Source organism: Heterodontus francisci, chromosome 44 (genome assembly GCF_036365525.1).
Source record: "Heterodontus francisci isolate sHetFra1 chromosome 44, sHetFra1.hap1, whole genome shotgun sequence".
NCBI classification, from domain to species: domain Eukaryota; kingdom Metazoa; phylum Chordata; class Chondrichthyes; order Heterodontiformes; family Heterodontidae; genus Heterodontus; species Heterodontus francisci.
This window is the reverse complement of record NC_090414.1, coordinates 21,425,487-21,450,551: the sequence shown is the minus strand read 5'-3', so window position 1 is coordinate 21,450,551 and position 25,065 is coordinate 21,425,487. Positions and strand designations below refer to the sequence as shown.

Sequence of the window (25,065 nt, the reverse complement as noted above, 5' to 3'; positions counted from 1 at the left end):
CCCTCACTGTAACACTCTGATATACCCCACACCCCTCACTGTAACACTCTGATATACCCCACACCCCTCACTGTAACATTCTGATATATCCCACACCCCTCACTGTAACACTCTGATATACCCCACACCCCTCACTGTAACACTCTGATATACCCCACACCCCTCACTGTAACACTCTGATATACACCACACCCCTCACTGTAACACTCTGATATTCCCCACACCCCTCACTGTAACACTCTGATATACACCACACGCCTCACTGTGACACTCTGATATACACCACACCCCTCACTGTGACACTCTGATATGCACCACACCCCTCACTGTAACACTCTGATATACCCCACACCCCTCACTGTAACACTCTGATATACCCCACACCCCTCACTGTAACACTCTGAAATACACCACACCCCTCACTGTAACACTCCGATATACCCCACACCCCTCACTGTAACACTGATATACCCCACACCCCTCACTGTAACACTCTGATATTCCCCACACCCCTCACTGTAACACTCTGATATGCACCACACCCCTCACTGTAACACTCTGATATACCCCACACCCCTCACTTTAACACTCTGATATACCCCACACCCCTCACTGTAACACTCTGATATTCCCCACACCCCTCACTGTAACACTCTGATATTCCCCACACCCCTCACTGTAACACTCTGATATACCCCACACCTCTCACTGTAACACTCTGATATACCCCACACCCCTCACTGTAACACTCTGATATATCCCACACCCCTCATTGTAACACTCTGATCTACCCCACACCCCTCACTGTAACACTCTGATATACCCCACACCTCTCACTGTAACACTCTGATATACCCCACACCCCTCACTGTAACACTCTGATATATCCCACACCCCTCATTGTAACACTCTGATATACCCCACACCCCTCACTGTAACACTCTGATATACCCCACACCTCTCACTGTAAATCTGATATACCCCACACCCCTCACTGTAACACTCTGATATTCCCCACACCCCTCACTGTAACACTCTGATATACCCCACACCCCTCACTGTAACACTCTGATATTCCCCACACACCTCATTGTAACACTCTGATATTCCCCACACCCCTCACTGTAACACTCTGATATACCCCACACCTCTCACTGTAACATTCTGATATACCCCACACCCCTCACTATAACACTCCGATATACCCCACACCTCTCACTGTAACACTCTGATATACCCCACAACCCTCACTGTAACACTCTGATTCATCCCACACCCCTCACTGTAACACCCTGAAATACCCCACACCCCTCACTGTAACATTCTGATATACCCCACACCCTCACTATAACACTCCGATATCCCCCACACCCCTCACTGTTTCTTTTGGGCCTCCTTATCTCGAGAGACAATGGATACGCGCCTGGAGGTGGTCAGTGGTTTGTGAAGTAGTGCCTGGAGTGGCTATAATGGCCAATTCTAGAGTGACAAGCTCTTCCACAGGTGCTGCAGAGAAATTTGTTTGTCGGGGCTGTTGCACAGTTGGCTCTCCCCTTACGCCTCTGTCTTTTTTCCTGCCAACTACTAAGTCTCTTCGACTCTCCACACTTTAGCCCCACCTTTATGGCTGCCCGCCAGCTCTGGCGAACGCTGGCAACTGACTCCCATGACTTGTGATCAATGTCACAGGATTTCATGTCGCGTTTGCAGACGTCTTTATAGCGGAGACATGGACGGCCGGTGGGTCTGATACCAGTGGCGAGCTCGCTGTACAATGTGTCTTTGGGGATCCTGCCATCTTCCATGAGGTTCACATGGCCAAGCCATCTCAAGCGCCGCTGGCTCAGTAGGGTGTACAAGCTGGGGATATTGGCCGCCTCGAGGACTTCTGTATTAGAGATACGATCCTGCCACCTGATGCCAAGTATTCTCCTGAGGCAGCGAAGATGGAATGAATTGAGACGTCGCTCTTTGCTGACATATGTTGTCCAGGCCTCGCTGCCATAGAGCAAGGTACTGAGGACACAGGCTTGATACACTCGGACTTTTGTGTTCTGTCAGTGCGCCATTTTCCCACACTCTCTTGGCCAGTCTGGACATAGCAGTGGACGCCTTTCCCATGCGCTTGTTGATTTCTGCATCGAGAGACAGGTTACTGGTGATAGTTGAGCCTAGGTAGGTGAACTCTTGAACCACTTCCAGAGCGTGGTCGCCAATATTGATGGATGGAGCATTTCTGACATCCTGCCCCATGATGTTCGTTTTCTTGAGGCTGATGGTTAGGCCAAATTCATTGCAGGCAGCTGCAAACCTGTCGATGAGACTCTGCAGGCACTCTTCAGTGTGAGATGTTAAAGCAGCATCATCAGCAAAGAGGAGTTCCCTGATGAGGACTTTCCGTACTTTGGACTTCGCTCTTAGACGGGCAAGGTTGAACAATCTGCCCCCTGACCTTGTAACACCCTGATATACCCCACACCCCTCACTGTAACACTCCGATATACCCCACACCTGTCACTGTAAACACTCTGATATACCCCACACCCCTCACTGTAACACTCTGATATACCCCACACCCCTCACTGTAACACTCTGATATACACCACACCCCTCACTGTAACACTCTGATATACCCCATATCCCTCACTGCAACACCCTGATATACCTCATACCACTAACTGTAAAACTCTGATATTCCCCACACCCCTCACTGTAACACACTGATATTCCCGACACCCCTCACTGTAACACACTGATATTCCCGACACCCCTCACTGTAACACACTGATATTCCCCACACCCCTCACTGTAACACCCTGATATACCTCACACCCCTCACTGTAACACCCTGATATAACTCACACCCCTCACTGTAACACACTGATATTCCCGACACCCCTCACTGTAACACACTGATATTCCCCACACACCTCACTGTAATAGACTGTGATATTCCCCACACCCCTCACTGTAATAGACTGTGATATTCCCCACACCTCTCACTGTAACATTCTGATATACCCCACACCCCTCACTATAACACTCTGATGTCCCCCACACCCCTCACTGTTACACTCTGATATTCCCCACACCCCTCACTGTAACACTCCGATATTCCCCACACCCCTCACTGTAACACTCTGATATACCCCACACCCCTCACTGTAACACTCCGATATTCTCCACATCCCTCACTGTAACACTCTGATATTCCCCACACCCCTCACTGTAACACTCCGATATTCCCCACACCCCTCACTGTAACACTCCGATATTCCCCACATCCCTCACTGTAACACTCTGATATTCCCCACACCCCTCACTGTAACACTCTGATATACCCCACACCCCTCACTGTAACACTCCGATATTCCCCACATCCCTCACTGTAACACTCTGATATGCCCCACACCCCTCACTGTAACACTCTGATATTCCCCACACCCCTCACTGTAACACTCTGATATACCCCACACCCCTCACTGTAACACTCTGATATACCCCACACCCCTCACTGTAACACTCTGATATTCCCCACACCCCTCACTGTAATAGACTGTGATATTCCCCACACCCCTCACTGTAATAGACTGTGATATTCCCCACACCCCTCACTGTAACAGACTGTGATATTCCCCACACCTCTCACTGTAACACTCTGATATACCCCACACCCCTCACTGTATCACTCTGATATTCCCCACACCCCTCACTGTAATAGACTGTGATATTCCCCACACCCCTCACTGTAATAGACTGTGATATTCCCCACACCTCTCACTGTAACACTCTGATATACCCCACACCCCTCACTGTATCACTCTGATATTCCCCACACCCCTCACTGTAATAGACTGTGATATTCCCCACACCCCTCACTGTAATAGACTGTGATATTCCCCACACCCCTCACTGTAATAGACTGTGATATTCCCCACACCCCTCACTGTAACAGACTGTGATATTCCCCACACCTCTCACTGTAACACTCTGATATTCCCCATACCTCTCACTGTAACACTGCTATACCTGGCATCCCTCACTCTAACACTCTCCTGACCTGTATGCAGTGGCATTTGCCAACATTGAACACGTGGACACTGGGTGATTGCAAAACCTCCTGTGGTTGATGAGCTTGCCGAGGCGACCTGAAAACTGGGGAGGCTGTGCTGCGGATGTGCACTGTGGAGGAAGGGAAGGGTGGGAAAGCAGGAGAAAGGACAGAATCCCGGGAGTGTGTGCGGAGAGGAAGGAACAGAGTGGGAAGGAGTGTGCTTGCAGGATGAGCTTATGAATCACTGGCTCAGTGATTCCCGAGTCTCAGATCAGGAAGGGTGAATATTACACAGTATGTCAGCTTTGAAATGTTGCACCGTCCATCAGTGAATTGAAAGATGGGAAAGGCAGGGCCTCTTTTCTCTAGAAAAGGGAAGTCTGAGAATTGACTTAAAGAGGGGGCTGGGGTAAGAGGAAGGTTTTCGCCTGTCCACATACATTTGGTTTATTATATTTTTCACACCATGATTGGGACCATTCTTTGTCTGGGAGTTTAGACTCATACATAAGGAGATAGACTTGGGAGTATTGTGCATAGTTCTGACCTCCATATTACTAAAATGATGGAGAGGCACGGGAGAAGTTGCAAAAAAATAGAATCAGACTGGAAATGAGAGGTTTTACCTTATCAGGAAAGGCAGAACAGGCTGGGGCTCTTTTCTCCAGATAGGAGAAGGGTGAGGGATGACCTGTCTTTATGATGATGGAGGGGTTTGATAGGGCAGGCATGAAGATGTTTACTTGCGGGCGAGACCAGAACTAGGGGCCATCAATATAAGACAGTCACTAATAAATCCAATCGGGGAATTCCGGAGAAACTTCTCTACGCAGAGAGTGGGGAGAATGTGGAACTCACTACCACAGGGAGTAGTCGAGGTGAATAGTATCGATACATTTAAGGGGGAGCTGGATAAACACATGCGGGAGAAAGGAATAGAAGGATATGATGATGGGGTGAAATGACGTAGGGTGGGACGAGACTTATGTGGAGCATAAACACCATAAGGCCTGTTTCTGTGCTGTTAATTCAATCTAATTCAGGAATGAGTTCAGGGAGGGTGGTAATGGCCTTATCCAGCCACCCCACGTAAATATTCGCCTGCCGGGGGCATCACAGCTGGGCCTGATACTGTTCTCACCCAATGTCCATCCTCTCTCCCTCAGTCTCACGTATGCAGTCACACTTTCCAACTCCAGACCGTGTCAAGGAGCAGGAACCCTGGCTGATTTTCCCCTCTCCCTAACCCGGGGGTCACAGACTGGATGATCAGGAGCAGGAACCCTATGCCCAAGGGAGACAGTCACATAAATACCCAAGGCGAATCCGCAATGCACCAGCAGGCAGATTATGGACGAGTCAGAATGTTATGAATTTGAATCCCAGTCCACAGACTCGAGCCCGTAACCCAGGCTGACACTCCCAGTGCAGTATTAAGGGAATGCTGCACAGTTGACGGTGCCATCTTTCAGCTGAGACGTTAAAGCGACGCACTGTCTGCCCTCTCAAGGTGGATATAAACGATCCCACGGCCACTATTAGACGTAGTGCAGTGGAGTTCTCCCCGGTGTCCTGGGGCCAATATTTATCCCTGGACCAATGTCACGAAAAACAGATGATTTGGTCGTTTACGGCGCCATTTGTGGGATCTTGCTGTGCATAAATGGGCTGCTGCGTTTCTGACATTACAACAGTGACTACACAACAAAAACTTCATTGGGATGTCTTGGGGTCATGAACAGTGCAGTATAAATTGGAAGCTCCAGCCCTGCTTCACCTGAAGACTACGCTTGGTATTGACTCCCAGTGAGAAAGTAGTGTAAAAAGAAAATTCTACCTAATTCGCGTGGACGGTGTGATGTGATTGAGACAACAACAATACCTTGCATTTATATAGCAGCTTTAATGTTCCAAGGTGCATCATATCAAACAAAATTTGACACCAAGCCATATCAGGAGATATTAGGACAGGCGACCAAAAGCTCGGTCAAAGAGGTCAGTTTTTAAGGAGCGTCTTAAAGGAGGGGAGAGAGAGGCGGAGAGGTTTAGGGAGGGAATTCCAGAGCTTAGGGCCCAGGCAGCTGAAGGCACGGTCGCCAACGGTGGAGTGATGGGAATCGGGGAATGGACAAGAGGCCAGAATTGGAGAAGTGCAGGGATTTTGGAGGTTCCTAGGGCAGGAGGAGGCTATAGAGATAGGAAGGGTGAAGCCACAAGCTAGGTGTCGAGAGTAACAATACAAGCACTCTAACAGGTCGGAGCGAGTGTGGGGGAAGAGAAACTTCCCATTTCTGAGCTCCTGTGTTGTTGCAGAAAAATTTCCTCATTTACCACTTCCTCTCCACGTCAACTGGCCACCAGATCTCCTTCCTCTCTCCTGTCAGGTTCCTGTTCAACTGAATGGAACTGTACTCTGTATCTATCCCATATTGTACCTGTCCTGGGAGTGTTTGATAGGGACAGTGTAGAGGGAGCTTTACTCTGTATCTAACCCCCGTACTGTACCTGTCCTGGGAGTGTTTGATGGGGACAGTGTGGAGGGAGCTTTACTCTGTATCTAACCCCCGTACTGTACCTGTCCTGGGAGTGTTTGATGGGGACAGTGTAGAAGGAGCTTTACTCTGTATCTAACCCCCGTACTGTACCTGTCCTGGGAGTGTTTGATAGGGACAGTGTAGAGGGAGCTTTACTCTGTATCTAACCCCCGTACTGTACCTGTCCTGGGAGTGTTTGATGGGGAGAGTGTAGAGGGAGCTTTACTCTGTATCTAACCCCTGTACTGTACCTGTCCTGGGAGTGTTTGATGGGGACAGTGTAGAGGGAGCTTTACTCTGTATCTAACCCCCGTACTGTACCTGTCCTGGGAGTGTTTGATAGGGACAGTGTAGAGGGAGCTTTACTCTGTATCTAACCCCCGTACTGTACCTGTCCTGGGAGTGTTTGATGGGGGACAGTGTAGAGGGAGCTTTACTCTGTATCTAACCCCCGTACTGTACCTGTCCTGGGAGTGTTTGATGGGGACAGTGTCGAGGGAGCTTTACTCTGTATCTAACCCCGTACTGTACCTGTCCTGGGAGTGTTTGATGGGGACAGTGTAGAGGGAGCTTTACTCTGTATCTAACCCCCGTACTGTACCTGTCCTGGGCGTGTTTGATGGGGACAGTGTAGAGGGAGCTTTACTCTGTATCTAACCCCCGTGCTGTACCTGTCCTGAGAATTACATTGAATTTGCAGCGTAGGAACAGACCATTTGGCCCAACTGGTCAATGCTGATATTTATGCTCCACACAAACCTCCCCCCATCCTACTTCATCTCACCATGTCATGTTTGATGTGGACAGAGTGCTCGCAATAGAGAACATTTAATGCTTGTACCTTATGGAATGCAAAAGGTTCAAAGAGATCGGGGAAAACACAGCGTTGATGATAAACGCGTGGATCCAATCAACCGTGAGAGCCCTCACATTGTTCACACAGCTGCTGTCAACCACAGGCCCAAGGATAGCATCAATATTAGAGTGCAGAAGCTTTAAAGATAACGGCAGACCAATACCATATATCACATGGAGAGACATGATCAACCTCTGGGAGTTTCCATTGCACAGTGTTCATAGAATCATAGAACAGTACGGCACAGAAGGAGTCTATTCGGCCCATCGGGTCTGTGCTGGCTCTTTCAAAGAGCAATCCAAGTTAGTCCCACTCCCCCGCTCTTTCCCCATATCCCTGCCATTTTTTTGTTTCCTCCTTCAAGGATCAGTCCAATTCCCTTCTGAAGGCTGCTAATCCTATCCCTAATGAAAGCCCTTTCCACTCTGCTGGTGGATTGCACACATCCACTTTGCCATCTCCTGCCTCGCTGCAATTTGGTGCCACTGGTGCCCTCTACGTTCTGGTGCCCGTGCGTCTTCACAGGCTCTGACACCAAGGATTACTCCGTCCGCACCTCCCTCCTCCTCTACCACAGTGTCAGGCCTGGGTGACACTTTCTCCTCTCTGAGTCAGTAGGTCGTGGGTTCGAGCCTGCTTCAGAAACCTGAACACAAAATCCACAGCCTCGGAGGGCAGGTGAGAGCCTCAGTTTTAACGTGCCGTTCAAAAGACAGCACCTCTGACAGCGCAGCACCTGCCAAAACCAAGTGGATGAGACGTTAAATTGACGTCCCGTCTGCCCTCTCAGGTCAATGTAAAAGTTCCCACGGCTGCTGCTGGAAGAGCAGGGGAGTTCTCCCTGGTGTCCTGGGGACAATATTTATCCCTCAACCAACATTACTAAAAACAGATGATCTGGGTCATCATCACATTGCTGTTTGTGGGATCTTGCTGTGCACATGTTGGGTGCTGCGTTTCCTACATTACAACAGCGACTGCACTTCAAAAGCTCTTCATAAAGTGATTTGGGACATCCCATGGTCATGAAAGGAGCTGTGTAAATGAAAATCATTCTGTTCATTTCACTCACACAGATAATGCAGAGAAACAGAACACACACACGAATTAGCTAGCCAGAGACTTCTGCTGGAAAGCCATCAGCCTCAGGATCACCCCTGCCGATTTTTTCCCCATCTGCTGCCCTGGGCTGAGATCAGGGAGTTCGGCACAGGCCGGGGATTGAAACCACCCGCCCCCCCGACAATCCTGGCCAGTCAGTTAAAGGAAAAAGCCAAACTGAACACTGGAACGCGAGGCTAGAACTGTGGAAGAGCAGAGCACTGAGATTGTAGCATGGATGAACAGAGCACACGAAGGGTTTGCAGAAGGGGTCAGGCAGGTAGTGAGGAGGGTTCAGAGAGGGGCACTGGGATGATTCCAAGTGTAAGGAGTGAAGTGAGCTTTGAGGAATGGTTTTGAATTTCAGTCTCGTCAGCTGAAGAGGAGGGAGCTCTGTATGCACATCAATAACATAGCAAAGTTCCTCTATATAAAGCAAACTTCCTGTATATCCCTCTAACTCACACAGATTATTGGGTCATTTGCTGTTCGTGGGTTCTTGCTGTGTACAAATCAGCTGCAGCATTTCCCTAATATTACTACAATCACTACCCTTCAAAAAAAAAGCGTCATTGGCTGTAGGTGGTGAAAGGCGCTACAGAAATGCAAGTATTTCTTACACGACCATATCTCATGCTGGTCTATACTCACCATCCAATTTCTCCGTGTCAGACCCCTCTCCGTCCCCGCTCCCCAAGTCAGCTGTCGCTTCCTTCACCAACCCTCTGTGTCTCTCCCTGTCTGGATCCAAGCTCAGCATATCCACCCCCTGATCTCCACCCCCAAAACATGCATAAAAATACTGAGAGTTATAAAATTAATGGTGATGTAGGGCACTAACAGAGTTTAAATACCCCTCCTTGTTTTCAGATCCCTCCACGGTCTCGCCCCTCCCTATCTCTGTAACCTCCTCCATCCCCTACAACCCTCCCTATCTCTGTAACCTCCTCCATCCCCTACAACCCTCCCTATCTCTGTAACCTCCTCCATCCCCTACAACCCTCCCTATCTCTGTAACCTCCTCCAGCCCCTACAACCCTCCCTATCTCTGTAACCTCCTCCAGCCCCTACAACCCTCCCTATCTCTGTAACCTCCTCCAGCCCCTACAACCCTCCCTATCTCTGTAACCTCCTCCAGCCCCTACAACCCTCCCTATCTCTGTAACCTCCTCCAGCCCCTACAACCCTCCCTATCTCTGTAACCTCCTCCAGCCCCTACAACCCTCGCTATCTCTGTAACCTCCTCCAGCCCCTACAACCCTCCCTATCTTTGTAACCTCCTCCAGCCCCTACAACCCTCGCTATCTCTGTAACCTCCTACAGCCCTCCCTATCTCTGTAACCTCCTCCAGCCCCTACAACCCTCCCTATCTCTGTAACCACCTCCAGCCCCGACAACCCTCCCTATCTCTGTAACCTCTGCCAGCCCCTACAACCCTCCCTATCTCTGTAACCTCCGCCAGCCCCTACAACCCTCCCTATCACTGTAACCTCCTCCAGCCCCGACAACCCTCCCTATCTCTGTAACCTCCTCCAGCCCCTACAACCCTCCCTATCTCTGTAACCTCCTCCAGCCCCTACAACCCTCCCTATCTCTGTAACCTCCTCCAGCCCCTACAACCCTCCCTATCTCTGTAACCTCCTCCAGCCCCTACAACCCTCCGAGATCTCTGCGCTCCTCCAATTCCGCCCTCTTGTCCATCCTCCGATTCCCATCTCTCCACCATTGGTGGCCGTGCCTTCAGCTGCCTGGGGGCCCTAAGCTCTGGAACTCCCTCCCGAAACCTCTCCGCCTCGCTCTCTCTCCTCCTTTAAGACACTCCTTGAAACCGAGCTTTTGGTCGCTTGTCCCTAATATCTCCGTATGTGGCTCAGGGTCAAATTGTGTCTATTTTTTATTCTCCTGCGAAGCGTTAAAGGCTCTACATAAATGTAAGTTGTTATTAACATCGGAACATGAGCAGGCCATTCAGCTCCCCCCCCCCACCCCACCCCCTCAGGCTGCTGTACCATTCAATTAGATCACAGCAGACAAATCTGAATAACTATCTGCCTTGGTTCTGTAACTGTTGCCCAACAACAGTCTGAGTTTTGAAATATAAATATGTTGTTCTTAGAGTTTTCTGCAGAGGGTTTAGCAGCCGGAGGGTTTGATGTGCCCTCCCTCCACTAGCACCGTTTCCAGTTACTCACTGTGGTACTGAGTCACATACAGAACAGAAGGATCCCAGATTCAGGCCCTGGCCTTTGCAGAAACGGCTCGTCAAAGCAGGCTCTTTATTTTGGCAGGGGGTGGCGGGGGGGGGGGGGGGGGGTGGAGGTGGCGGGGTGGGGTAGGGGAGGGGAAAGGTTGCCACAGTGCCCCTGGGCTAGGACTTCCTGATCGCCAGGTGAGGACAGGATCCAGATGCGATGCCCACTGCAGTTGAATAGCTCAGTGTTTCCGTTCACGGCCAGAGCCTGAAGTTTCTCTCAGCAAGGTGCAGCACCTTAGGCCGTGGCATACACTGCAGGACCCCCTTCACCGTGACCCTAACCTGCCCCATTCACCAATACAAGAGTTGTGAGGCACCTCACGGCCGAAGAGCTGGATGCTGGAGAAGGCCAGTCGGCGCATTCCTGTTCGGCGGGTCTCAGGCTAGAATTGAAACCCCTCATACCTCCAATCAGCAAACCCAGACTCCACTCGTCTCCTCCAATTCACCGCATTCAGCAACAGCCTGTCTCAATCGAGCCCTGATTCTCCATGCCCAGCAGCAGTCTACATCAATCGAGCCCCGATTCTCTGCACGCAACAGCCTGTCTCAATCGAGCCCTGATTCTCCGCGCCCAGCAACAGTCGACATCAATCGAGCCCCGATTCTCTGCACGCAACAGTCCGTCTCAATCAAACCCCGATTCTCTGCACGCAACAGTCTGTCTCAATCGAGCCCTGATTCTCCGCGCCCAGCAACAGTCTACATCAATCGAGCCCCAATTCTCTGCACGCAACAGCCTGTCTCAATCAAGCCCCGATTCTCTGCACGCAACAGTCTGTCTCAATCGAGCCCTGATTCTCCGCGCCCAGCAACAGTCTAATCAATCGAGCCCCGATTCTCTGCACGCAACAGTCTGTCTCAATCGAGCCCTGATTCTCCGCGCCCAGCAACAGTCTAATCAATCGAGCCCCGATTCTCTGCATGCAACAGTCGGCCTCAATCAAGCTTCGATTCTTTGCATCCAACAATCAATCTGTGATTCACCACACCCGGTGACAGTCTGCATCAATCGAGCCCCAATTCACCACACCCGGTGACAGTCTGCATCAATCAAGCCCCAATTCACCACACCCGGTGACAGTCTGCATCAATCGAACCCCAATTCACCACACCCGGTGACAGTCTGCATCAATCAAGCCCCAATTCACCACACCCGGTGACAGTCTGCATCAATCGAGCCCCAATTCACCACACCCGGTGACAGTCTGCATCAATCGAGCCCTGATTCACCACACCCGGTGACAGTCTGCATCAATCGAGCCCCAATTCACCACACCCGGTGACAGTCTGCATCAATCGAGCCCCAATTCACCACACCCGGTGACAGTCTGCATCAATCGAGCCCCAATTCACCACACCCGGTGACAGTCTGCATCAATCAAGCCCCAATTCACCACACCCGGTGACAGTCTGCATCAATCGAACCCCAATTCACCACACCCGGTGACAGTCTGCATCAATCAAGCCCCAATTCACCACACCCGGTGACAGTCTGCATCAATCGAGCCCCAATTCACCACACCCGGTGACAGTCTGCATCAATCGAGCCCTGATTCACCACACCCGGTGACAGTCTGCATCAATCGAGCCCCAATTCACCACACCCGGTGACAGTCTGCATCAATCGAGCCCCAATTCACCACACCCGGTGACAGTCTGCATCAATCGAGCCCCAATTCACCACACCCGGTGACAGTCTGCATCAATCGAGCCCCAATTCACCACACCCGGTGACAGTCTGCATCAATCGAGCCCTGATTCACCAGGCCCGGTGACAGTCTGCATCAATCGAGCCCCAATTCACCACACCCGGTGACAGTCTGCATCAATCGAGCCCCAATTCACCACACCCGGTGACAGTCTGCATTAATCGAGCCCCAATTAACCACACCCGGTGACAGTCTGCATCAATCGAGCCCCAATTCACCACACCCGGTGACAGTCTGCATCAATCGAGCCCTGATTCACCAGGCCCGGTGACAGTCTGCATCAATCGAGCCCCAATTCACCACACCCGGTGACAGTCTGCATCAATCGAGCCCCAATTCACCACACCCGGTGAGAGTCTGCCTCAATCGAGCCCTGAATCCTGGCACCCGGTGACAGTTTCCATCAATTGAGCCTTGATTGATCATGTCCCATGAAAACAGCTTAATATGCATTTGGTGAATTCTGTTGTGTACATTCCAGATGACTGATCAAATCCTCTGCTAAAGTCGGCACTGATTTGACAGCCTCTACTTGGACAAATGAAGTTACTCCTGAATGTGGAACAAATCCCACAATCTCCAAACATCCTTTCACCAATAACACCACCCGAGAGAGAGAGAGAGACAGACAGTGAGACAGACAGAGGGGGGAGAGAGAGACGCAGAGGCAGACAGAGAGAGAGGGAGTCAGAGAGAGAGAGAGAGAGAGATGGAGAGGGAGAGAGAGAGAGAAAAGGGGGAAAGAGAGAGAAAGGGGGAGGGAGGTAGAGAAAGGGGGAGGGAGGTAGAGAAAGAGAGAGGGAGGTAGAAAAAGAGGGAGAGCAAGAAAGAGACAGGGAGAGAAAAACACAGAGATGGACTGAGAAATTCATAGAGAGAGAGAGAGAGATAGCCTGAGAGATGGAATGAGAGAGAGAGTCTGAGGGAGAGATAAGGAAATACTTCTGAAGTTAGTGAGAGAGAGAGAGCAGGGTATCCCCTAAGGCTGTTTGGTCTTCACATTGTGAAGATGTTCAGTGGCCTCCCAACCACAGGATGAGAGAAAATGGCAGTCTTATTTTAAACGGCAAATCATGTCCTGATTTCCCCTCTCCCTCCCCACTCTCTCTCTCTCTCTCTCTCTCCTTCCCCCTCACTGCTCTGTCCCTCATCGAGTCCATTTGTCCGATTCACACACAACGTCAGACAGGAACTGTACTGAGAAATCTCAAGGACAGATGGTTGTCCTCTGGGCCCCCTCCTCCCTCCCTCCCTCCCTCCATTAGGAGAGAGAAAGAGAGAGTCTTTCCAAGCTGGAACTGACAGTGCTCTCACAGATTAGCCTGGGGACCACACTGTGCAGAGGATTATGGGATGGTCAGATCCCTCAGAGAATTATAGCCATAATAAAGGAGAGAGTGAGAGAGACAGAGAGAGCGGTTTGAGATGATCTACTCGAGAAGAAGAATCGGAGGAGCCCATATTTTTTATTTCTGCTCCCATGCTTTTCAAAATTATACGTTCAGTGGAATAATAAATTATTAACCCACTCATGGCCAAAAACCTAAAACAATTACAGACAGAGTCTAGAGAATCTGGGATTGTTCTCATTTTCGAACAGAGATTTAATAGGGACATGAAAAATTAAGGGCGGTGATAATAGAATAAATAAGGAGAAACTGTTTCCACTGGCCAGAGAGACAGCAACCAGAGGGCACAGACTGAAGAGAATTCGTGTACACAACAACAATTTGCATTTACATAGCACCTTTAGCACGGGAGTGTTATCAAGCAAAATTTGACCCCGAGCCACAGAAGGAGATATTAGGGACATGCGACAAAAGCTCGGTTTTTAAGGAGCGTCTTAAAGAAGGAGAGAGAGGCGGAGAGGTTTAGGGAGGGAATTCCAGAGCTCAGGGCCCCCAGGCAGCTGAAGGCACGGCCGCCAATGGTGGAGCGATGGGAATTGGGGGATGGACAAGAGGCCGGAATTGGAGGAGCGCAGAGATCTCGGAGGGTTGTAGAAGCTGGAGGAGGTTACAGAGATAGGGAGGGTTGTAGGGGCTGGAGGATGTTACAGAGATCTCGGAGGGTTGTAAGAGCTGGAGGAGGTTACAGAGATAGGGAGGGTTGTCGGGGCTGGAGGAGGTTACAGAGATAGGGAGGGTTGTAGGGGCTGGAGGAGGTTACAGAGATAGGGAGGGTTGTAGGGGCTGGAGGAGGTTACAGAGATAGGGAGGGTTGTAGGGGCTGGAGGAGGTTACAGAGATAGGGAGGGTTGTAGGGGCTGGAGGAGGTTACAGAGATAGGGAGGGTTGTAGGGGCTGGAGGAGGTTACAGAGATAGGGAGGGTTGTAGAGGCTGGAGGAGGTTACAGAGATAGGGAGGGTTGTAGAGGCTGGAGGAGGTTACAGAGATAGGGAGGGGCGAGGCCACGGAGAGATTTGAAAAATGGTTGAGAATTTGAAAAATGAAGGTGTTGCAGGACAGGGAGCCAGTGTAGGTGAGCAAGCACAGCGAGTGGTGGGCGAATGGGACTTGGTGTGAGTTAGGACACGGACAGCAGAATGAGCTGACGTTTATAGATTGTTGGAGTGCCATATACAGAGTAACACACAACATATATTCCAGGTTGACTCTCCCAGTGCAGTACTGAGGGAGTGCTACACTGTAGGAGGTCCATCTTTCAGAGAGCCATTAAGCTGAGGTCCTGGAATGAGACAGGGAGATGATGGAAGGTGTCACGGAACAGGAGAAATAAGCTTGAGGGTTCAAATCCGATTCTGGTCTGCTTGCTGTTAAAAAGAAAGACTTGCATTTCCATAGCGCCTTTCACAACCTCCGGACATCCCAAAGCGCTTCACAGCCAATGAAGTACTTTTGAAGTGAGGTCACTGTTGTAATGCAGGAAACGCAGCAGCTAATCTGCGCACAGCAAGATCCCTCAAACAGCAATGTGATAATGACCCAGATCACCTGTTTTTAGTGATGTTGGTTCAGGGATAAATATTGTCCCCAGGACACCGGGGAGAACTCCCCTGCTCTTCTTCCAATAGTGGCCGTGGGATCTTTTACACCCACCCGAGAGGGCAGACAGGGGCCTCGGTTTAATGTCTCATCTGAAAGACGGCACCTCCGACAGTGCAGTACTCCCTCAGTACTCACCCTCTGACAGTGCGGCACTCCCTCAGTACTGACCCTCCGACAGTGCGGCACTCCCTCAGTACTGACCCTCCGACAGTGCGGTACTCCCTCAGTACTGACCCTCCGACAGTGCGGCACTCCCTCAGTACTGACCCTCCAACAGTGCAGCACTCCCTCAGTACTGACCCTCCGACAGTGCGGCACTCCCTCAGTACTGACCCTCCGACAGTGCGGCACTCCCTCAGTACTGACCCTCCGACAGTGCGGTACTCCCTCAGTACTGACCCTCCAACAGTGCAGCACTCCCTCAGTACTGACCCTCCGACAGTGCGGCGCTCCCTCAGTACTGACCCACTGACAGTGCGGCTCTCCCTCAGCACTGACCCTCCGACAGTCCAGCGCTCCCTCAGTACTGACCGTCCGACAGTGCGGCGCTCCCCCAGTTCTGACCCTCCGACAGTGCGGCGCTCCCTCAGTACTGACCCTCCGACAGTGCGGCGCTCCCTCAGTACTGACCCTCCAACAGTGCAGCTCTCCCTCAGTACTGACTCTCCGACAGTGCGGTGCTCCCTCAGTACTGACCCTCCGACAGTGCAGTGCTCCCTCAGTATTGACCATCCGATTGCATCGCTCCCTCAGTACTGACCCTCCGACAGTGCGGCGCTCCCTCAGTACTGACCCTCCGACAGTGCAGCACTCCCTCAGTACTGACCCTCCGACAGTGCGGCACTCCCTCAGTACTGACCCTCCAACAGTGCAGCACTCCCTCAGTACTGACCCTCCGACAGTGCGGCACTCCCTCAGTACTGACCCTCCGACAGTGCGGCACTCCCTCAGTACTGACCCTCCGACAGTGCGGTACTCCCTCAGTACTGACCCTCCAACAGTGCAGCACTCCCTCAGTACTGACCCTCCGACAGTGCGGCGCTCCCTCAGTACTGACCCACTGACAGTGCGGCTCTCCCTCAGCACTGACCCTCCGACAGTCCAGCGCTCCCTCAGTACTGACCGTCCGACAGTGCGGCGCTCCCCCAGTTCTGACCCTCCGACAGTGCGGCGCTCCCTCAGTACTGACCCTCCGACAGTGCGGCGCTCCCTCAGTACTGACCCTCCAACAGTGCAGCTCTCCCTCAGTACTGACTCTCCGACAGTGCGGTGCTCCCTCAGTACTGACCCTCCGACAGTGCAGTGCTCCCTCAGTATTGACCATCCGATTGCATCGCTCCCTCAGTACTGACCCTCCGACAGTGCGGCGCTCCCTCAGTACTGACCCTCCGACAGTGCAGCACTCCCTCAGTACTGACCCTCCGACAGTGCGGCGCTCCCTCAGTACTGACCCTCTGACAGTGCGGCTCTCCCTCAGCACTGACCCTCCGACAGTGCAGCGCTCCCTCAGTACTGACCGTCAGACAGTGCGGCGCTCCCCCAGTTCTGACCCTCCGACAGTGCGGCTCTCCCTCAGTACTGACTCTCCGACAGTGCAGTGCTCCCTCAGTATTGACCATCCGATTGCATCGCTCCCTCAGTACTGACCCTCCGACAGTGCGGCGCTCCCTCAGTACTGACCCTCCGACAGTGCAGCGCTCCCTCAGTACTGACCATCCGACAGTGCAGCGCTCCCTCAGTACTGACCCTCCGACAGTGCGGCACCCCCTCAGTACTGACCCTCTGACAGTGCGGCACTCCCTAAGTACTGACCCTCCGACAGTGCAGCGCTCCCTCAGTACTGACCCTCCGACAGTGCGGCGCTCCCTCAGTACTGACCCTCTGACAGTGCGGCTCTCCCTCAGCACTGACCCTCCGACAGTGCAGCACTCCCTCAGTACTGACCGTCCGACAGTGCGGCGCTCCCCCAGTTCTGACCCTCCGACAGTGCGGCGCTCCCTCAGTACTGACCCTCCGACAGTGCGGCGCTCCCTCAGTACTGACCTTCCGACAGTGCGGCACTCCCTCAGTACTGACCCTCCGACAGTGCAGCACTCCCTCAGTACTGACCCTCCGACAGTGCAGCACTCCCTCATGACTGACCCTCCGTCAGTGCAGCACTCCCTCAGTACTGACCCTCCGACAGTGCAGCACCCCCTCAGTAATGACCCTCCGACAGTGCGGCACTCCCTCAGTACTGACCCTCCGACAGTGCGGCACTCCCTCAGTACTGACCCTCCGACAGTGCAGCACTCCCTCAGTACTGACCCTCCGACAGTGCGGCACTCCCTCAGTACTGACCCTCCGACAGTGCAGTGCTCCCTCAGTACTGATGCTTGGTGTGTCGGCCTGGATTATGGGGTCATGTCTCTGGAGTAGGAGTTGAACCTTTTGCTTCTGAGACAAGAGAGTGGGCGAGAAAGACAGCAACAGAGAGAGAGACAGTTTTCCACCCACAGATCCACAGCTGATTCCGAATAACACAAATTGCATCGCAGCACACAGGGAATATCCACAGCCGGAGCGTGATACACAGGGAATATCCACAGCCGGAGCGTGATACACAGGGAATATCCACAGCCGAGCGCGATACGCAGGGAATATCCACAGCCGGAGCGCGATACGCAGGGAATATCCACAGCCGGAGCGCGATACGCAGGGAATATCCACAGCCGGAGCGCGATACGCAGGGAATATCCACAGCCAGACAGGGATAGGCAGGGAATATCCACAGCCAAATCGCAGTACACAGGGAATATCCACAGCCAGACAGGGATAGGCAGGGAATATCCACAGCCAAATCGCAGTACACAGGGAATATCCACAGCCGGATCGCGATACGCAGGGAATATCCACAGCCGGATCGCGATACGCAGGGAATATCCACAGCCGGAGCGCGATACGCTGGGAATATCCACAGCCGGATTGCGATACGCAGGGAATATCCACAGCCGGAGCGCGATACGCTGGGAATATCCACAGCCGGATTGCAATACGCGGGAATATCCACAGCCAGACCACGATACGCAGGGAATATCCACAGCCGGATCGCAATATGCAGGGAATATCCACAGCCGAAGCGTGATACGCTGGGAATATCCACATCCGGAGCGCGATACGCAGGGAATATCCACAGCCGGATCGCGATATGCAGGGACTATCGACAGCCGGAACGCGATACGCTGGGAATATCCACAGCCGGATCGCGATACGCTGGAAATATCCACAGCCGGAGCGCGATACGCAGGGAATACCCACAGCCAGAGTGCGATACGCAGGGAATATCCACAGCCGGATCGCGATACGCAGGGAATATCCACAGCCGGAGCATGATACACAGGGAATATCCACAGCCGAAGCGCGATACACAGGGAATATCCACAGCCGGATTGCGATACGCTGGGAATATCCACAGCCGGAGCGCGATACGCTGGGAATATCCACAGCCGGATTGCAATACGCGGGAATATCCACAGCCGGAGCACGATACACAGGGAATATCCACAGCCAGAGCATGATACGCAGGGAATATCCACAGCCGGAGCGCGATACACAGGGAATATCCACAGCCGGATTGCAATACGCGGGAATATCCACAGCCGGAGCACGATACACAGGGAATATCCACAGCCAGAGCATGATATGCAGGGAATATCCACTGCCTGAACACGATACGCTGGGAATATCCACAGCCGGAGCACGATACGCTGGGAATATCCACAGCCGGAGCACGATACGCTGGGAATATCCACAGCCGGAGCACGATACGCTGGGAATATCCACAGCCGGATTGCGATACGCTGGGAATATCCACAGCCGGATTGTAATACACTGGGAATATCCACAGCCGGATTGCGATACGCAGGGAATATCCACAGCCGGAGCGCGATACGCAGGGAATATCCACAGCCGGAGCGCGATACGCAGGGAATATCCACAGCCGGATGGCAATATGCAGGGAATATCCACAGCCGGAGCGCGATACGCTGGGAATATCCACAGCCGGATCGCGATACGCTGGGAATATCCACAGCCGGATCGCGATACGCTGGGAATATCCACAGCCGGATCACGATACGCTGGGAATATCCACAGCCGGATCGCGATACGCTGGGAATATCCACAGCCGGATCGCGATACGCTGGGAATATCCACAGCCGGATCGCGATACGCAGGGAATATCCACAGCCGGATCGCAATATGCAGGGAATATCCACAGCCGGAGCGCGATACGCTGGGAATATCCACAGCCGGATCGCGATACGCTGGGAATATCCACAGCCGGAGCGCGATACGCAGGGAATATCCACAGCCGGAGTGCGATACACAGGGAATATGCACAGCCGGACCGCGATACGCAGGGAATATCCACAGCCGGACCGCGATACACAGGGAATATCCACAGCCGGATGGCGATACGCAGGGAATATCCACAGCCGGATGGCAATATGCAGGGAATATCCACAGCCGGAGCGCGATACGCTGGGAATATCCACAGCCGGATCGCGATACGCTGGGAATATCCACAGCCGGATCGCGATACGCTGGGAATATCCACAGCCGGATCACGATACGCTGGGAGTATCCACAGCCGGATCGCGATACGCAGGGAATATCCACAGCCGGATCGCGATACGCTGGGAATATCCACAGCCGGATCGCGATACGCAGGGAATATCCACAGCCGGATCGCAATATGCAGGGAATATCCACAGCCGGAGCGCGATACGCTGGGAATATCCACAGCCGGATCGCGATACGCTGGGAATATCCACAGCCGGAGCGCGATACGCAGGGAATATCCACAGCCGGAGTGCGATACACAGGGAATATGCACAGCCGGACCGCGATACGCAGGGAATATCCACAGCCGGACCGCGATACACAGGGAATATCCACAGCCGGATGGCGATACGCAGGGAATATCCACAGCCGGACCGCGATACACAGGGAATATCCACAGCCGGAGCGCGATACGCTGGGAATATCCACAGCCGGATCGCGATACGCTGGGAATATCCACAGCCGGAGCGCGATACGCAGGGAATTTCCACAGCCGGAGCGCGATACGCAGGGAATATCCACAGCCTGATGGCGATACGCAGGGAATATCCACAGCCGGATGGCGATACGCAGGGAATATCCACAGCCTGATGGCGATACACAGGGAATATCCACAGCCGGATGGCGATATATGGGGAATATCCAGTGTTGGAATGTGATAGGTTACACAAAAGCCAAAGGGGAGATTTATAAACGGGTGATATAATCACAAATACATACTAACAGATTAAAATGACCATGGTAACATTTTGAAAATGTTGAGACCTTCTTGTGGCGCCTTTGTGAGATTTTATTCGAAACTGATTTTTTTTTTGCACAAATTAAGCTCAGGACAGCTGTAAAGTTTGCAATTTTGTGTCGGCGAAGACATAAATACACTTTCCTTTGGCTGAGCGATGCCTTTAAGAGCCGCAGTGTCGCTCGCTTTGTGGTGGAGAGGGGGGTGGGTGAAGATGCAAAATAAATAAACAAAATTAAAATCGCGACCGATTCCGCGAATTAAATAGGTCGCCGAGCAGACTGGAGAGGGGATGATACACAAACAAGAGATGGTTGGATTGCATTTTAAAAAAAAATAACAATCAGTTTCAGAAAGAAAGCGGAAATCTCACAATAGCCCCAAAAACTGACATCCTCCAGATGTAATGTCAGTTTCAGATTGTAAATCATTCTTTCAAAATAAAAAGGGGGGAGATTGCATTACACATTATTAATAAAACCACATGAACCGAGATTGCAACCTCCCTGGCTCTCCAGTAACAACCCTGTGTCTAAACATTAAAATAAAACCTCCCTATTTAAATCTTCATTCAGCCAAAAAAAAAACCCCAAATAATTGGGATTTTCTATTAAAAGCAGAGGATAATTAATTATCTATTGATGGCTGGGAGAAAGTTGTGTATTTTTTTTTGGGGGCGAGGTGGGGGGGGGGGGGGGTTGAAGGTCCTGAATACATTGTAACCCAGGCTGTGATATTATAAACACACACACACCAGGTCAGAACACAACACAGCAAAGCTCAGTAACAAAATGAGACAGATTAAAAGCGATACATTTCCCCAACACATTATACACTTCATTCTCCCGGCCGCCTCTCCTCTCCTCTCCTCATGTAGGATTAAGCAGCCCCCGCTTACCTTAGAGTCCGTACAGCCAGCTTCAGATTTTGCCAGGTGCTGCTCTGTGTGCATGTATGTATGTGTGTGTGTCTCTCTCTCTTTTCCTCTGCCTGTTTCTGCTCCAGGGCCCATACACCGGCCATGTGACACTTTGCCTCAATTAAAGCTACTATGTCCAGGCTCCCAACATTTGAGCTCTCCAGTTCTCCTTTTCTCTCTCGCTCTGCCTCCCTCACTATTCTGAGGAAAGGTCACTGACCTGAAGCGTTAACTCTGTCCTTCTCTGCAGCCATGCTGTCGGGTCTGCTGAGCATTTCTAAGCATTTTCTGTTTTTAATATCTGTCTCACCCTCTATCTCTGTCTCCCACCCTTTCTCTGTGTCACTCTCCTTGTCTCTCCCTCTCCCCGCCTCTCTCTCTTGACTGTCTCTCTTATCCCCTCTCTCACTCACTTTTTGTGTCTCTCGCATCATTAGTCTCTCCCTTGTGTCTCTCTCTTTCCTTTCTGTCTGTCTCTCTTACCCTCTGCCCCTCTCTCTCTCTCTCTGTCTGTGTGTGTCTCTCTCTCTTCATCTGTCTCTTCCTTGCTGTGTCTTTCTCTTCCTGTCTGTGTGTCGCTTACCCTCTGCCTCTCTAAATGTCTGTCTCTCTCTCAATCTCCTCTATCCCTTCCTTTCTTTCCATCTCTCTCCTTCCCTCTCTGTGTCTCCCTTCCTCTCCCTTCCCATCTGATATTTAAACTTGCACTTTCTAATCATCTCTCTGCTGCAGATTTTGAAACGAAAACAACACAGCAAGTCAGTCAGCATCTGAAAGTGAAAAGACACTCCAGTATTGCCCCTTTGGAAAATCTTCCTGCCTCCTCCTGAATCCGGTTATTTTCATCCCTACTCTCCCATTTCAATGCCTGCTGGAATTTATCTTGTGCAACTAAAATTTAATCCCAGCAAAGTCTGCGTTCCAGGAACATTTTGCAAACCGTGCTCAACCAATTCAATCTCTGCAGAAACTGTCAGCCTTTGTTGTACTAACAGGAGATTTCCTGATTTGATAATTTAGTTTTTTTTTTAAACATGAGTGCTCAATCCCACACAATATCTTCTTTCATAATCTTTTAAACAATATTTTTTATCAAATTGTGTTCATTCAGATGAAGGGTCACAGCTCCAGGAATAGAACACTTTCTTTTTCAGGCACCTGTTGCCAGCATCAAACATTCCCACAGGGTTAGATCCCTCTACACTGTCCCATCAAACACTCCCAGGATAGGTACAGCACTGGGGTTGGCTGCTGGCTAAAAAAAAAACGGGGGTTAGATACAGAGGAAAGCTCCCTCTACACTGTCCCCATCAAACACTCCCAGGACAGGTACAGCACGGGGTTAGATACAGAGTAAAGCTCCCTCTACACTGTCCCCATCAAACACTCCCAGGGCTGGTACAGTATGGGGTTAGATACAGAGTAAAGCTCCCTCTACACTAAGAAAAAAAAAAGGGGTTAGATATAGAGTAAAGCTCCCTCAATTCCAATCTTATAACACCCCCTACTTCTCCAGTGTGATATTTTTCCATTTTCAAACTAGCCAACTAGACTTACATTTCTAAAGCACCTTTCACAGTCTCAGGCTATCCCAAAGCGCTTTACAGCCGATGATGCACTTTTTGAAGTGTAGTCACTGTTATAATGTCGGAACTATGGCAGCCAATTTGTACACAGCAAGCTTGCACAAATAGCAATGTGTTAATGATGGAATCATCTGTTTTTAGTGATGTTGGTTGAGGGATAAATAACTGGTCAGGATAGCAAGAAGAACTCCGCTGCTCCTCTTCAAATCGTGGCTGTGGGATCTCTTACATCTCTGAGAGGGCCCTCAGTTTCATGTCTCAACTGTAAGACGGTACCTTTGACAATGTAGCACTTCACTGGGAGTGTCAGCCTGGATTTTGTGCTCAAGTCTCTGGAGTTGGGCTCGAATCCAGTGAGCCACAGTGGACACACATTAAAATACTCAAACACAAGCAATACATTAATTTCTTGAAAGTGAATCCCAAATCATTAAAATATTAGACACAGATTAAGGAATTTTATGGCACAATTCCCTTCACTGTCTTCAGCATCAGGCTCAGCAGCACCACCTGCTGGTAAGATAAATCTCTCCCAAATAATCCTTGTACCTGTTCCATTTATATAGTGCCTTTAACAAATTAAAAACATCCTAAAATGCTTCACAGGAGCCTTATTAAACAAAACGTTGACAATCAGCAAAAAAGGCAATATTAGGACATGTGACCAAAAAGCTTGGACAAAGAATGCATCTTAAAGGAGGAGAGAGAGTGGCGGAGAGGTTTAGGGAGGGAATTCCAGAGCTTAGGGGCCCAGGCAGCTGAAGGCACGGCCGCCAATGGTGGAGCGATGGGAATCGGGGGATGGACAAGAGACCAGAATTGGAGGGAGCGCAGAGATCTCGGAGGGTTGTTGGGGCTGGAGGAGGTTACAGAAATAGGGAGGGTTGCAGGGGTTGGAGGAGGTTACAGAGATAGGGAGGGTTGTAGGGGCTGGAGGAGGTTACAGAGATAGGGAGGGTTGTAGGGGCTGGAGGAGGTTACAGAGATAGGGAGGTTTGTAGGGGCTGGAGGAGGTTACAGAGATAGGGATGGTTGTAGGGGCTGGAGGAGGTTACAGAGATAGGGAGGGTTGTAGGGGCTGGAGGAGGTTACAGAGATAAGGAGGGTTGTAGGGGCTGGAGGAGGTTACAGAGATAGGGAGGGTTGTAGGGGCTGGAGGAGGTTACAGAGATAGGGAGGGTTGTAGGGGCTGGAGGAGGTTACAGAGATAGGGAGGGTTGTAGGGGCTGGAGGAGGTTACAGAGATAGGGAGGGTTGTAGGGGCTGGAGGAGGTTACAGAGATATGGATGGTTGTAGGGGCTGGAGGAGGTTAGAGAGATAGGGAGGGTTGTAGGGGCTTGAGGAGGTTACAGAGATAGGGAGGGTTGTAGGGGCTGGAGGAGGTTACAGAGATAGGGAGGGTTGTAGGGGCTGGAGGAGGTTACAGAGATAGGGAGGGTTGTAGGGGCTGGAGGAGGTTACAGAGATAGGGAGGGTTGTAGGGGCAGGAGGAGGTTACAGAGATGGGGGGGTTGTAGGGGCTGGAGGAGGTTACAGAGATAGGGAGGGTTGTAGGGGCTGGAGGGGGTTACAGAGATGGGGAAGATTGTAGGGACTGGAGGAGGTTACAGAGATAGGGAGGGTTGTAGGGGCTGGAGGAGGTTAGAGAGATAGGGAGGGGTGAAGTTATGGAGGATGTTGAAAACAAGGATGAAACAT

General features: G+C 51.4%; 1 protein-coding gene across 1 annotated transcript in view; it reads right to left on the bottom strand.

Annotated features, from left to right (window-relative positions):
- sipa1 (signal-induced proliferation-associated 1) overlaps positions 1 to 21,933 on the bottom strand; it is a 153,401-nt gene extending 131,468 nt beyond the window's left edge. The window contains exon 1 of the mRNA XM_068021808.1: positions 21,760 to 21,933. The gene's annotated coding sequence lies outside the window, so the exon portion shown is untranslated. The remainder of the gene's footprint in view (positions 1 to 21,759) is intronic.
- Between the last annotated feature and the right edge of the window lie 3,132 nt (positions 21,934 to 25,065).